This window comes from Macaca nemestrina, chromosome 2 (genome assembly GCF_043159975.1).
Source record: "Macaca nemestrina isolate mMacNem1 chromosome 2, mMacNem.hap1, whole genome shotgun sequence".
NCBI classification, from domain to species: Eukaryota; Metazoa; Chordata; class Mammalia; order Primates; family Cercopithecidae; genus Macaca; species Macaca nemestrina.
This window is the reverse complement of record NC_092126.1, coordinates 156,760,610-156,777,072: the sequence shown is the minus strand read 5'-3', so window position 1 is coordinate 156,777,072 and position 16,463 is coordinate 156,760,610. Positions and strand designations below refer to the sequence as shown.

Sequence of the window (16,463 nt, the reverse complement as noted above, 5' to 3'; positions counted from 1 at the left end):
AAATGTTATCTATGCATAAGAAAAAGGTCTGGAAGTGTGCATACCAAAATGATGACATAGATTATCTTTGGGAGATAGAATCATGGGCTATCATAATTTTTTATTTATACTTATATGCATTTTCTGGTTTTAATAATGAGGATCTATTAGTTGATAATTTAAAAAATAAGTCATTTGGTAAGGACCCTATTTTTCAAAACATGAAATTGAGAAATTGCAGATAAATGGACTGAAAATTCTTTGATTAATAATAAAGTGCCTAATATAAAAATACAAAGATCTGGACACACAGCTGTGTGAGGCAGAATTAGAATTAGCCATATCTGGGTAAGGAGAGATGAGAAATCCAAACCACTAGAGTAGAGATGTTCCGTTAGCCTCAGGAGTTCTCAGACTTTACATTATTTAGCTCAGAGGGCTTGTTACAGCACAGAGGGCTGGGCCCAGCCCCAAGTATCTGATTCTCTAAGTCTGTGGTGAGACTGAGAGCTTGCATTTCTAGCAAGTTCCCTGGTGATGCCAAGGTTGCTTGTTTGAGAACCAACCACACTTTGAGAGCCCTAGCCACCCCTGGAAGTTAACATGGCATTGATTTATATGGTGTGGCTAGTACATGCTCATTATTTGAACGTTGGAAAAAACCCATAAAACCATTTGGGCCCAGAACTTTTTTAGATATGACTTAGCTTTGCTCATGTTTGTGGTCTTCTCAAAGGCCTTCACTTCTTGAATCAATTTTGGTTAATTTATTTACAATATTCCATTTCTCCGAGATTTGCAAATCTGTTAGCATTGAACTATACATAGTGCACTCATATAAATATTTATACTTCTTTCTGCTACACCAGTCTGGGTTCACAGCTCTCTAGTTCCCTCCCCAATATAGCTGTGACCCACAGCTCTTCCAGGTAAAGTGGCCTTGGAGGACAGTGATCATGTCCCCCTCAGTCTACTGTACTGAGGGCGTGGTTTGCATGTTCTGTGACCCAGTGAGAGTCCTATTCAGGCTCTGAGCAGTGTGGACATTTGCCCTGGGAAGTCCCTCTCAGGTAGACTCGGGGTGTATGTGTAGAATGCTGCCCTGGCCGTTTTCATAAGCACAAGTTCCTTTCACAGCTTTCCCTGCTCCCACTTACCAATCTCCAGCTCACTCACCAAATTCCCTTAACAAGGAATAGAGGACCCCTATGTGCCAGGTCGTTGGTGCTGGGGACACCATGGTGAACCAGATAGGCACGGTCAGTGTCAAGAGGGACCTGAGCCTAGTGAGGGAAGAACAGACATTAAGTATAACACACAAAGAATATTTAATTGCATGTTACACTGAGCGCTGTGGAGGAGAAAGAGGGTGCTCAAAGGAAGCATTACAGGGAAGCATATTGGTCTGTGCAGCATAGAAGGCTTTTTCAAAGAGGGGGCCTCTGACTTTAGCCTGGAAGACTGGGTAGGAGTTAACCAGGTTGAGAGGAAGGGAACCGGAAAGTACATTCTAGGCAGAGATAGCAGGTTTTACAGAGCCAGGAGGAGCATCATATGATTCGGAGACTGGAAGGACCCCAGGGGCTGGAGCAGAGAGGACAAGGCCATGTATTATAGGCTACAGAGCTAGGCAGAGCCAGGTTATACTGGGCCTTAGAAGTATGGGCCCACTGGGCACGGTGGCTCATGCCTGTAATCCCAGCTCTTTGGGAGGATGAGGTGGGCAGATCACCTGAGGTCAAGAGTTTGAGACCAGCCTGGCTAACATGGCACAAACCCACCTCTACTAAAAATACAAAAATTAGCCAGGTGTGTTGGTGCACGCCTGTAATCCCAGCTACTCGAGAGGCTGACGCATGAGAATCGCTTGAACCAGGGAGGCAGAGGTTGCAGTGAACCTAGATCACGCCACTGCTCTCCAGCCTGGGCAACAAGAGTGGGATCAGCGAGTTCAAGGGAAATTGATTGTTCCATGATGTGTTTTGTGAGGAGAAGTGGCCAGGCTTTTTGATGGAGTGAGTGTAAGGGGAAAACAGGTAAGATGTCAAGGATGGCCCCCAACTTCTGGCTTGCACAGATCATGAGCGGGAGGTCAGGAACCTTGGAACAGAACAAGTGCAAGGGAACCACCTGGACACTGGCTTTGTCTGCGTTTGAAGTGCCTGTGAAATCTTAAGAGCTGTCGAGTGACCCATTGCCTGCAAGGTCTAGGCAGCCGGCTGAACCCCAGCATCACCAGCATTTGGTGGATGTGGAGGCTGGTCCTGTGGGCAGAGACCCCAGATCTATCCCACATCTGTCCCAGCTTTCCTCCCAACACTAGGGCAACTTTGTTTTCAGCAGAAAGCACTTAATATTGACACTTGTAACAAGACAGAGTTGCTTTGTAACTGTCTGCTCTTGGATGACCATTCTGTCAACCTCATGGGCTGCCCCTCCCTGCTTCTCTCCCCTTGGCCAGGAGAGGTGTAAGTTGCCCTGGGATGCCTGCAGCTTCTCCTGAGGGTGATTGCTTCAGCTGGCTCTGGGCACTGCAGCCTGGCACCTGCTGATCTGGGGTGGGCCTCCAGTCTCTTGGCTTTGGAGAGCTGGTGTCTACTGCTCGTGTCCCTAGTCACTGCTGTGGCTGTGGTGTAGAGGGCGTCTCAGCCTGATGCTGGCTGCTTCTGGCCCACTTATCTACACAGTCTTTCCACACCTGCTCTGGACTCAGGGGGTTCTGGCTGTTTTGCCAAAGGTATGTGGGACCCTGTGATTCACCCTCAGGCCCAACACCCAGATTTTCAGATGCATCTCCGAGCAGGGCATGGGTTCTGGCACTGGATGGAACACAGGGTTTTTCTAAGAGGCACGCAGGCTTCCAGGCGCTTTCTCAACCTGCCTGGTGTTTGCAACGTCTTGCTGCTCCCAGGACTGGTGAAGGTGGAGGAACTGAGGGGACACTGGTCCCCCTTCCTGGACCCAGTCAGCTTCCACACCATCCTCCTCCTGCTGACCTCCCTGCGCGGCAGAAACTCCCTCCTCAATCTCATCCTGCATTTCCCCAATGATGCAGTTTATGATGAAGATCTCGCTGTTCAGTACTGTACTAACTCACTACTGTCCTTTTTTATCTTTTTAGTTTTAACATAATTATAGATTCACAGGAAGTCAGAAAGATGGTAGAGAGGCTGTGTGCCCTCCCAGCTTCCCCTAGTGGTTGCATCCTACAAAGCAATGGCACGATGCCTGAACCAGGGCGCTGGTGCTGGCGTGATGAAGGCTGAGTCCTGTGCCTCTCATCATGGGGTGATTCATGGAACCTCCACCCAAATCAAGATGTAGAACTGCTCCCTCTTCACAAACAGCGCCTGCACTCACTCTTCACTCTAACTCCAGACCATCCCCCACTCCAGAGACCAGTTGTTTGTTCCCCATCTCTACAGTTTCTGTCTCGCTGCATATTAAAACTCAGTTTGGGATGTACTTAGGAAGCAGTTTTCTCTCTCAAGTGCTGGATCTCCTGAGGCTCTCAGGCTTGCAATTGTGCTCATCCTGTATGAATGTAGGTGCCGGCCCTGTCCTCCCCACAGGGGCAAGGGAAGCCCAGGCGTTCAAGGATGGAGGATGTGGGACCCCAGCCTGCACAATGGAAATCCTTTCTGCAGTGTTTTGGAGCACCTGCCCAGACCTGGAATCCAAGCCCTGACTCTCTGCTTCTGGACTTGCATCTTCTGACTGGAACCTGGTCTCCTTTACTCCTATGAGGGTGCAGGAGCACCTCACTCCCTCAGAAGCCCTTCCCAGGCTTGTGCTGGGCTGTAACCTGAGCCCCCTGAAGGAAGACTTTCTCGCCCAGGCCCCTCAGGGCTCTGCAAAGTGGACCCTGTTACAGGGCAGGGCATGATAAATGTAGATTTCAAAGCTGAAGATAGATCTTCCACCTCTTTTCACAAAGTTTCATTTCTATAAATCTCATTTGAATTTCTTTCTACCACCTGCAGAAGTGGACACCATTAGCCCATCTACATTTCAGGACCATAGAAAGCACCGAAACACGGCTGCCCCCTTGGCTGTAGTGACAGGGCACAGACAGCTGTTGCCGGGGCAGGGAGGGGCCTGTGGCAGTGATGGAAACATTCCACCCCTCAGTCATGGTGCTGGCTATGTGCCTGAGTTTATTTGTCAAAACTCAAACTTTACATCTAAAATAGATGAATTTCACTGTATATAAATCACATCACAAGCTGATGAAAAAAAAAAAAAAGCCAATTTGGGAGGGACTAAGGAGGGCATCCCAGGCGTGGCCATGAGGAGGGGGAGGAGGAGCAGCCTGGGAAGCAGGCAGAGCGTGGGCAGGGCAGGGTTTGGGGAAGCAGGCCTTGTACATTTCAGTGACTTCACTTTCTTCTCAGGGGTGCACCCACAGAACTGCTTGGCCCCAGGTAAACCCTGGCATTCTCCATCTACCAACCAATCTTCTCTCAAACTCCAGCAGCGGCCACACCTCCTAGGAGGCCTGCGTGTGTGCATTTGTATTTGCGTATTCAGTGTTGTGTGTGAGGGGAGGACTGGGGCTTGGGGTTTAGGCTGACAGTATGGAGCAGAAAGCAGGGCTCTGAGCTGGAGGAGAGAGGTCCATAGGCCAGTAGTGGAAAATGCAGACATCCTGATGGAAGGGAAGGAACAGAGCTTCCTCCAGGCGTGAAATGAGCTGGAGATGTCCCTCAATAAAGCCCAATAAAGGTGTAGGTGAGGTCAGCAAGCAGGTGTAAAGTAATAGGGAGAGGGTGACAGGCAAGCCACAGACTGCAGTGCACAGACTGACAAGGGACTGCAATCCAGAATGTATTCCAAGGTTTTCATATCAATAATAATACAAAAAAGATGGCTGGGCACTGTGGCTCATGCCTGTAATCTCAGCATTTTGGGAGGCCGAGGCGGGTGGATCATGAGGTCAGGAGTTCCAGACCAGCCTGGCCAAGATGGTGAAACCCCGTCTCTACTAAAAATACAAACAATTAACTGGGCATGGTGGCACGCGCCTGTAATCCCAGCTACTCAGGAGGCTGAGGCAGAGAACTGCTTAAACCTCGGGGGGTGGAGGTTACAGTGAGCCAAGATCATGCCACTGCACTCCAGCCTGGGTGACAGAGTGAGACTCCATCTCAAAAAAAAAAAAAAAAAAAAAAAAGACAAAGAGCCCAGGGGAAAGCAGATTTGAACAGACACCTCACAAGGGGGGTATGCAAATACCAATAAACTTATGAAAAGGTGCCCTGCCTCATTGTAACTGCAGAAATGCATATTGAAACCACAGTGAAATGCTGCTGCATGGCTGAAATAAAGTCTGACAATACCAAGAGTTGACACTGGTGTAGAGCAACAAGAAGGCCCCTACACGGTAGGAGTGCAGATAGGCACATCACTTGGAAGCATGTTTAGCATTAGTAGCAAAGTAGACCTGTGCATAGATCTAAAAGTTTCCCTCCTGGCTCTATACCTAATGGTTCTGTACTTATGTGACTACATACCTTAAAGTCACCAGGCCTAGCACTCTAATAGAAAAGCAGGCACCCTGATCCTGCCAGCTGCCCTGAGGGAGTAGGTAAGCACCTAATAATTTTTAAAAGAGTGAGACATTATTTTTCAATTAAATTGTCAAATATTAAAAATAGAGAAAATCCACTGTGTTAGGGAAGGAGTAGTCATCCTCTGTTAGTGCCATTAATTGGTACATCCTTTGGGAGGATCACTGGACACTGGGGATCAGGGTCTGACAGGGGGCCTGCATGCATCAGCAATTCCACTTAATGACCAAGACACACCCATAGGAGGAAAAGAAAATTCATTGTACAGGTGACTTTGGGCCTTCTTGTTCTTTTCTGAAGGCCTGTTTTATGTTATCCATGTATTTACTCTCCCCACATACAGCTGAGAACCAGCTGGGTGCATTCTAGGAAGAACCCTATGTGACATGGATTGGCATTGCACTGAACCCCTGACTTACTCTGGAGGGCGATGGCATATTTCATGACACCCCTCAGGCACGGTTCAGCCCTGCATTTGTTCAAGTCTTCTGTGTTGACCCCATCTTAGTCCATTTGGGCTGCTATAACAAAATACCTTAAACAGGGTGACTATAAACAGCAGAAATTTATTTCTCACAGTTCTGGAAACTAGGAAGTCCAAGATCAAGGAACCAGCAGTTATGGTGTCCGGTGAAAACTTTCTGCTTCTTAGAAGGTACCTTCTTGCTGTCCTCACATGGTGGTAAAAGGGGCCAGGAAGCTCTCTGAAGTTGCTTTTATAAAGGTACAAATCACATTCATGATGACTCCACCCTCATAGCCTCATCACCTCTCAAAGGCCCCATTCCCTAAGCTATCACATTGGTGATTAGGTTTAAACATATGAATTTGGGAGGAGTAGCATAAAGATTCAGATCATAGCAGTCCCTTAATGCAGGGGTCCTCAACCCCTGGGCCACAGGCTGGTAACAGTCCATGGCCTGTTAGGAACCGGGCCACACAGCAGGAGGTGAGTGGCAAGGCAGTGAGCATTACCCCCTGAGCTCCACCTCTTGTCAGATCATTAGATTCTTGGCATTAGATTCTCATAGGAGTTGGAGCCCTATTGTGAACTGTGCATGCAAGAGATCTAGGTTCCATGCTCCTTATGAGAATCCAATGTCTGATGATCTGAGGTGGAACAGTTTCATCCTGAAACCATCTCCCCTCCCCTCATCCATGGAAAATTTGTCTTCCACAAAACTGGTCTTTGGTGCCAAAAAGGTTGGGGACTACTGTCTTAATAGGATTTTGTCATCTACTGTCTAAGAAATCACGTCTTTGGTCAGGTTTATTTCTAAGTATGTATAAGTTTGGTTGCTATTGCTAATGTGCTTTCAATTTCTAAGAAAAAATTCTAATTAGTTATTACTAGTCAATAGAAATGTTATTGATTTTTGGATGTTGATCTTATATACATTATTAGTGCTTACCATGTGCAGGGCACCATTCCAAGATCTTCGCATGTATAAACTTAATTAACAACCCTTTGGGGTATGTACTAATGATATCTCTAATCTACACTGTGAAAAAGAGGCCACAGAATGGTTACTTCCTTGTAGAATCTGTTAGATATTCTAGATATGTGACTATATTGCTTATAAATAATGACAATTATTTCTCTCCCTTTCCAAAGCCTGTGCTTATTCTTTTTTCTTGTTAACTTGCATCCACTCAAGCTGATACTGAGTAGTGCCAGTGGGAGCACATACCCTTGCCCACCTCCTCCCTCCAGTGGGCACTGTGTTCCTGTTCCCAGAGTTCGATGTTTGAGGCAGATTTCAGGTAGAAGTTCTACTCAGTGGAAGAAGATAACATCTATACATGGTTCACCAAGAGTCCTTACTGTGAATGAGTTTTGGAACTCACCAAATGTTTTTTCCAGCATTGATTGAGATGAATATGTGGCTTTTCTCTAGTCTATTAATGAAGCGAATGACATTATGACTTTTCTCATGTGAAATTATCCTTATAGTCCTGAGCTAAACTCTACTTGGCATTTTCTTTAAAGCACTGCTGAACTTAACTTGCTAATGTTTTATCTGGGATTATGTCCATCTGTTTATATATAAGATCGGCTGTACTTTCTTAGGGTGTCCTTGATTGGGTTTTCTAACAGGTTTGTGCTTATTTCAGAAATGACTCAGCCATAAGGAACAAAAACAAATAACTAAACCTTTCACCAGCATCTGAGACGAGAAGTTTAGAGGCAGGGGCTGCTGACATTCTTCCAGGCATCCGCTGAGGCCTGGACAACCATCTTTCATCCATGGTTGCAAGGCAACCAGCTCAGCGCCAGGCAGTGTCCATGGCAAGGGGCCAGGCATGGGGAGACACCAGATACCCTGCTGGCTTTGGCCAGGAAGGTAAAATCTTTCCCTGAACCCCCCAGAACATTTCTGCTTGTGTTTCATTGGCCAGAATTGTCATATGGGAACCTCTACCTGCAAAGAAGATGGGCAAAATATTTCATTTTTCCAGCCTTTCTTGGCGGAGTTAAAAAGGCATGGAGGGACCAGGCGTGAGAGTGAGCATGTTACCCAGCAGAACTGGTCACAGCCTGCTTTGCATGGTGTCCTGAATTTTTTCCACGTTCTGAAACAGTGGCATGAGATGGCTTGGTAGAATGCACCCACAAACCCATCTCATCATGGTGTTATTTTACAGATAGATCTTGGAGTTACACTTATAGTGTATTTTAAGCTTATTGGGTTCTTCAAATTATCTACTTTTTCTTGAGCTGATTTTGATGATTTATATTTTCCTAGAAAGTTGGTTATTTCATTAAGCATTAACAACAACATAATAATAATTGTACATGGCATGTTTTTACAATTCTAAAAAAATCTCCTTTTAAGCTAAAGTTGAATTCCATTTTTCCTGATATGAATTTTTGTACCCCTCCCTTCCTTTTCTCTCTGTCTTTCTCTCTCATTTGTGAAGATTGGCCAATTGCCAACTTTGTGAGTCTTTTCAAAAGAATAAGCTTTGGGTTTTTCTGATAAACACTAATGAAATTTAAAAATACAAAAGCATTTTTTTTTTTGCTTTTAAGTTTATCAATTTTATTCTTCCCTTTTCACCATTTTTTGTTGCTGTTATTCTTTTTCTAGAGTTCAGGGTTTATGACTTAGTTCATCTATTTTCATTCTTATTAGAAAATATCTCCAAACACTGAAGAGTGATGAGAACAAGATAATGAATACTTACCACTACAATTTGACAAATTTAACCAATTTAGTTATTGTGGCACAACTTATTTGAGATTTTTAAAAAAGGTATTACACTTAAGCTCTTTTTGCTCTTTTTTTAATTTTTTTTTTTTTTGAGACGGAGTCTCGCTCTGTTGCCCAGTCTGGAGTGCAGTGGCCTGATCTCAGCTCACTGCAAGCTCTGCCTCCTGAGTTTACGCCATTCTCCTGACTCAGTCTGGAGTGCAGTGGCCTGATCTTAGCTCACTGCAAGCTCTGCCTCCTGAGTTTATGCCATTCTCCTGCTTCAGCCTTCTGAGTAGCTGGGACTACAGACACCTGCCACCTAGCCCAGCTAGTTTTTTGTATTTTTTGGTAGAGACAGGGTTTCACTGTGTTAGCTAGGATGGTCTCAATCTCCTGACCTCGTGATCCGCCCATCTCAGCCTCCCAAAATTCTGGGATTACAGGCTTGAGCCACCGTGCCCGGCTGCTCTTTTTTAATGTCTCTCCCCACAACTCACCTCTTTTGCTAACTGCCATCCAATTGTATACTTCTATTAAACATGTATGTGTCTGTAAACAATGTGTAGAATTGTTTTACATTCATTAAAACTTCACATTATCACACTATAAATCTTGTTTGTTAACGTTTTTTTCTACCAGCATTAGATTTTTGAGATATATCAATGCAAATATATTTCACTCATGTTCACTGCTGCATGAAAATGCCACGATTTGTGATTCATGTATCCAGTTTCCTACTGATGGACATTTAGGTTGTTCCCATGTTGTTACTATTATTTTTAACCGTTGCAAATAGCAAACATCCTTGCATATTTCTTTTCCTGCACATAATTCAGAGGTTCTCTATGCTGGATACTTAGAAGTGGAATTTCTAGGTCATGAGGTATGTGTATCTTCAGGTTTACTAGAAAATACCAAATTGTTCTCCAAAGTGGCTGTGCCAGTTTAAACTCCACCAGCAGGGCACCAGAGTTCCCAATGCTCCACATTCCGCCAACACTTGCTTATTGTCGCACTTTATACATTTTGCCGAGGTGATGGGTATGGAATAACATCTTATGATTGTTTTAATATGCATTTTCTGTGTTTTAATGGGCTTCATTATGTTTTTATGCATTTATTTGCCATTTAGATTTCTTCTTCTCTGAATTGCCTGTTTCTAGTCTCTGCTTATTTTTCTGTGCAGATTTTTGTCCTTTTCCTGCTGAGTTGTAGGAGTTCTTCTATCAGCTGGGGGTTAATTCTCCGTTAATTTTGGACATTGCATGTGTCTTCCTCCTTCTGGGGAATGTCTGTTTGCTTTGTCATTGGTGTCTCTCATCGCCTTAAAAGCTTCCATTTTAAGGTGGTAAAATTAATTAATCATATCCTTTATGTCTTGTTCAAGAAGTTCTTCCCTACACTAATGTCATAAAGATATTTTCTCATTTGTTTCCTCTAATGTTAAACATGTTTCAAAATTAGGCACTTAATCCATTTGGAATTTATTCTTGTGCATGGCATGATATAGGGGAATCAATTTTAAATTTCCATCTAAATAACCAATTTCCCACAACCACTTATGTAAAAGTCTATTGTTTTACCAGCAATTTATTATGGCATCTCTGTGGCATACCAGTGTTCGCATCTAGGACCAGGGCTATTTTACTCTATTTCACTGGCTTTTAAAAAAAAATTTCTACTTTGAATACCAAACTGTCTTTAATTACTGTGTAAGTCTACACGTTTTGTAGAGAATGTCTTCCCCTACCTTATACACTTCCATGAACCTTTACTCTTCCATATGAATGTTCAGGTTAATTTTTGTTATATTTTATCCAGCATTTTTTGTTTTTTCAGTTGGAGGCTTATTCATTATATTTTCTTTCTGATTAATGCTGATATTTAGAAAAGGTTTGGATTTTTCCCTACCAACTTAGTAACAGTTCTTAAAAGTATTTTAGAAGTTTTTCAACCTCTTCTCTTGGGTTTTTAGGTAGAAAACAGTGTCGCTGCAAATAATTATAACAGCAGCTAATAATCAATGAGTATACATATATCAAGACATCATTGTCTCGATATAATGGACATGGTGGGATTCTTTATGTACTCTTCACAAGAACTTCAAGCCTACAATTATCCCCCATCTTACAGATGAGGACACAGAGGCAAAGGGTGAATAAGTGACTGCGCAAGGTCACCAGTTAGTAACACGGTGAGGGTGGCATCAGCTTCCGCGCTTCCCCTGTCAGCCACCACACCATACTGTCTCCCTAAAATAGAGTTGTACTTCTTACTTTTATGATTTATATCTTTCTTGTATTACTGAACCAGATTCTGTCTTGTTAAGCAACCTTACCTCTTACTTCACAGAGAAAATAAAGTTCCTGTAAGTCTTTGAAAGGGTTCTTCTTCCCCCTGACACCAACTTTCCAATTCTCCTATCCTAACTGGGAATTCAACAATTCAATTCTGATGCTAACTGCAGAGTTAGGCTTGGACTCCACCAATTGAAGGACCCAGTCCCACATGACTGTGCTTTCTGCAGATACCAGTCACAAATGGGGTACCCCTTTCTGCCCAGGCAACTACAAATTTGGGGGTTCCCACAGCCCTCTCCCCTCAGGTTCAAGAATCCGCTAGAAACACAGAACTCAGGAAAGTGCTGCACTCACCATTCCTGGCTTGTGATAAAGAGTGCAACTCAGAAACAGCTGGATGGAAGAGATGCATATGGCAAAGTCTCAGAAGGGGCAGGGGGCTTCCACACCCTTGCTGGGCACACACCTCCCAGCACCTCCGCATGTTCACCAATCTGGAAACTCTCCAAACCCTGTTGTTTAGGGGGTTTTACGGAGTCCTTGTTACATGGGCATGATTGATGAAATAATTGATCATCAATGATTGCTGTCGATTTGTAGCCTCTTTCCCCACCCAGGAAGTTGGGGAGTGGGTCTGAAATTCCCAATCCTCTAATCATGGCTTGGTCTTTCTGGTGATCAGCCCCAATCAGCCTGAAGCTATGTGGGGGCTCCCAGCCACCAATCATCTCATTAGCTTACAAAAGACGTTCTTTTTATTAATGAAATGCTTCACGAATTTGCATGTCATCTTTGCACAGAAGCCATGCTAATCTCTGTATTGTTCCAATGGTAGTATCTGTGCTGCCAAAGCAAGCCTGCAAAAGACATTCTTATCACTCAGGAGATTCCAAGTGTTTTAGGAACTCTGTGCCAAGACAGAGACCAGATATTTATTTTTTATTATGCCACAGTCCTTCCACGTCCCATTGACAAGTACACTCGCTTATGGTTTCACATTCAGTACATTCAGGGCCCTCTCTCCCATTATGATGGGCAAAGTGTTCTTCCACCTGCCTCAAACTGTTTTCCCACATGTGCTTTACACACTGCAATGGTTAATTTTATATGCCAACTTGACTGGGCCACAGGGTGCCCAGATATATGGTCAAACATTATTCTGGGTGTTTCTGTGAGGGTGGTTTTAGATGAGATTAACATTTAAATCTGTAGACTAAGTAAAGTGGATTGCCCTCTACAATTTAGGTGGGCCTCATCCCATCAACTGGAGTCCTGATTAGAGCAAAAAGGCAGGCCAAATATGAGAGAATTCTTTCTGTCTGACTGCCTTTGAACTGGGGTATTGGCTTTTTCCTGCCTTTGTACTAGAACTGAAACATCAGCTCTTCCTCTGTCTTGCTCCTGTCTGCCTTTAGACTGGAACTACACCACTGGTTCTCCTGGGTCTTTAATTCATCAACACATCCTGCAGATCTGGAGACTTGTCAGCTTTCATAATCACATGAGCTAATTCCTTATAATACATCTCTTTCTACACATACACACACACACACACAAATTTGTGTGTATGTTCTTCTCTGAAGAACCCCGGCTGACTTTTACCTGATCCAGCCACACATTATGGTAGGAAAAATACATCAAATCACAATATCCCTTAGCTCACCCCTGATTATGACAGGATTGGGCTAAAATAGCTGAATAATTTAATCAATAAGTTTTAGCTATTTGAAATACGTAGAGATCTATACTCCCACCCCCACCGCACTGCCAAATACAGAGAATACACATTTTTTTGAACACATATGAAGCACATGGACAAAGATTTGTGACCATTCACTATGCCACAAAGGAAACCTCAACTTGTTCCACTGAGTCACCATCATAGAAACTTTATTTGAAAATAATTATGTAATACAATTAGAACTTAATAGTGAAGGAATTCTTCCTTAAATCCCATGTGGCCAGAAACTGAATTCCACATTACTAAATAACCTTTGGTTTAAAAAAGAAATCTGAAAAATTTTAAAACTTCATAAACCAACAGTATAAAAATGTTACAGTCAATCAGCATTTAATGGGAAATTTATGATTTTAAACAAAATTACCAGGAACCAAAAACATAGAAAAAATGCACTAAAGATTCACATAAAGACATTAGAAAATGGGCAACAAAGCAAACTAAAAGCAAGAAGGTAAAGGGCAGAAATCAGTGAAAGTGAGAACAGCAAGACCAGCAACACCAAAGCAGAGTGAAATGGAAGAGGAATTGAGAGAGTGGAAAAGCATATACTCAAGGGACAAAAGAGGGATTTACTTCAGATAGTAGTAAAAGAGCATGATAACTACTTGTGGATAAATTGAAAAACCTAGATGATGTGGAGGAAGTTCTAGGAAAATAGATAATGCAAAAATTGGCACAAAAAGAAATAGGAAATTTGAATAAGCCATTGATTGTTAAATAAATTGAAATCTAATAATTTCCCTTCCAATGAGCCCCCTGTCTAGACAGTTTTGTGGAAGATTTTTAACCAACTCTCAAGGGGTGATTAATTCAGTGTCAAAAACAGTAAAGATTGCTCAGCTCATGTTAGGAAGCTGGTGTAACCTTGATCCCCAAACTAAATTTAAAAAGGAAAGAAGCTCATGTTAATTACAAATGTAAATGCAAAAGCTTAAGTAAAATATTAGCTAACACAATGTAAATGTATTAAAATATACATTATAACCAGGTAGGGTTTATCCCAAGAATGCAAGGATGGCTCAACATTAGAAAATATGTTAAATTTATTATTTATTAAAGAAGAAAATTTATATGATTATCTCAATAGATACAGAGAAATTATGATAAAATTCACCTCCTATTTACAGTGATAATAATTACAATGACGACAACAACAACAATAATAATAATGACTTCATAACAATCCAGGAATAGAAAAAAACTTCCTTATCTTTTATAAAGGTTATATGTCAAAACACTATAATAATGCAGAAACTTTAGACACATCTTAAAGATGGGCCCCAAGGCAGGAATGTGGCTGTCATTGCTAGTGTTTATCACAGTGCAGGAGGGCTGGTGAATGCTAGGAGGAAAAAGGCAGATGTAAGAGGGGTGAGAATTATAAAGAGAAGACATAGAACTGCCTTTGTGTAAATAAACATATGTCATTTTATTTAGAGACATTTTACTGTATGCCATTTATGATATTATTTATATATTTAAGTCTATAAAAAACAAAACCATCAAAATACAAACCTTGACATGTATTAAGAATTCAGCAAGGCTGGTGATACAAAACTTAATAAAACTCAACAGCATTTCTCCATATCAATTAGAAAATATAATAAATATAATAAATTAGATATAAACATAAAAATTAGATATTAGATAAATTAGATATTAATGACAGCAATAAAATGCATAATATCTAGGAATTGCCTTAGAAAAGAGTACATAAAATTCTAGGGGAAAATTTTAAGTGAGATTTTTTTTTAAAGACCTGAAAAACAGAGACATTTAGTGTTCTTCAATGCACATAACCTAATAGTATAATGAAGTCAAGTGTCCCCAGATTAATAATATAAATAAAGTGCTATCTGTAAATAAAATGCTATCCACTTTGTAGATGGTGGTAGTATATGTACAGTTTTATTTTTCTCCATATTCACCATGTACAGAGGTAGCTTCTAGAAACATTAAAAACCTTAAAAGTAAAAAATAAAACTGTAAGTGAATAAAAAATGATGTGGGATAATTATGGCAGAGAGGTGAGTAAGGACTTCTTAAAACCCAGAAAGTAAAAATCACCAGGCCAAAGGGATGAATTTGTTTACATCAAAATCAAGGATTTCTGCTCAACAAAGGATACTTGAGACAAGCTTAACAGGCAAGTAATGGACTGGAGCAAGATATATTCAATATCTGAAATGGAAAAAGGACTGCTATCTAGTGTAATATACACAGATACAGATATATCCCTGTAAATCACCAAGTGAAAGATTACAACTGTATTAGAAAAGCAGACAGAGGATGAAAATAGGCAAAAACAGAAAGAAACTCCAAGTGTTCCCAAACATGAAGAGAATACACGATTTGTTGGAAAATGCAAATTACACAGAGGTGGGTCACTTTAGCCCATCAGAATAACAAAACACTGGGTATGCCAAGTGTTGGCATTGCTTCTTGGTGTGGGTGCTGAGAGGCTGATACGATGCCACCACTGTCAACCAAGGGGGCCTCTACAAATTAAGTGTATGCACACACCCCAGACAAGCTCTCCTGCAGCCACTGGGGGGCATCGTGTAGATGCTGCCCTCAGTACTGCTGTGTGAGGAACTAAAAGCAGCCAGGGTCCGTCTCAGAATGACTGGATCAGAAAACTGGGGAGTGCACACCATGCAATAGATTATTTACCCATCGGAAGCCATGCAACATGGAAAGATCTTAAAAACCAGAGTGAAAAAAGTAGAAGCAAAATGAGCTCTAGAGCTTGTTATTCAGCGTGGTCCTCAAACCAGGACCAGCAGCAACTACATCACCCAGGAGCCTCTTAGGAGCTCGGGATCACAAAGCCCACCCAGACCTGCCCATCAGAATCTGCCTTTTAACAAGACCCTAGGTTTCAGCAAAAATGTGAAAAGCACTTTTCTGACTAGATGTCATACCTTTCTAGAAAGCAACTGTAATCAGAACACAATGAGTTCAGTTCAGGAGTAAGCTAATACCCCAGTGGGTGGGGACCAGAAGACCCATGTTTGGAACTCCCATAAGACAAAGCCCGTGTGCGTTCAGCAAAAAAAAAAAAAAAAAAAAAAAAAGGGATGTTGCTGGAAAACTGGTTATCAGAACAGGATCTTGGAAGGACACCTCCCACTGCATCCTACAGATGTGCTGGATGTATTAAGAGTCACCTTTTCTTGCCTGGCCCCAAGACATTTGTGTCTGCCATCCCTGGTATATGGAACTCTAGTGCTGAGGAAATGAACTGCTGTGCAGAGGCAGGGAGTGGGGGTGAGAAAAGACGGCAATTTCTCTTTGTTTATCACTGTCTTTCTCTTTTACTGGGGCAATGGATGCATTCATAATTGTGAGTGATCCCGTAAGTGGTTGGCCCTCTTTTCTGGACCCAGGTGAGATCTGAGTTCACCACACTTCTCCATCCCAGGCACACCACCCACGTGGAGCCTCTCACTTTAATGACTCTCTTTACCCTCCTGTAACCAGCTCAAGTCCAGCTGCTCATCACTCAGAAGTCAAAGCATGAGAAGTGAGGTATGGTAGAAGGAAAGCAGCTTTTATTGGTAAAATGTTGGCAGATGTGAGAATGGCTGGGCTTAAGTCTTAAAGGAGCCATCTCGTTCTCCTGGGCTGAGTGAGGGGCTTAAGAAGGAAAAGGTGTGAGAAACATCTGAGAGTG

The 16,463-nt window shown here is 42.4% G+C and overlaps 1 pseudogene; it reads right to left on the bottom strand.

Annotated features, from left to right (window-relative positions):
* Nucleotides 1–11,801: 11,801 nt before the first annotated feature.
* On the bottom strand, nucleotides 11,802–11,901 carry LOC112425927 (U6 spliceosomal RNA; annotated as a pseudogene).
* Nucleotides 11,902–16,463: the final 4,562 nt, after the last annotated feature.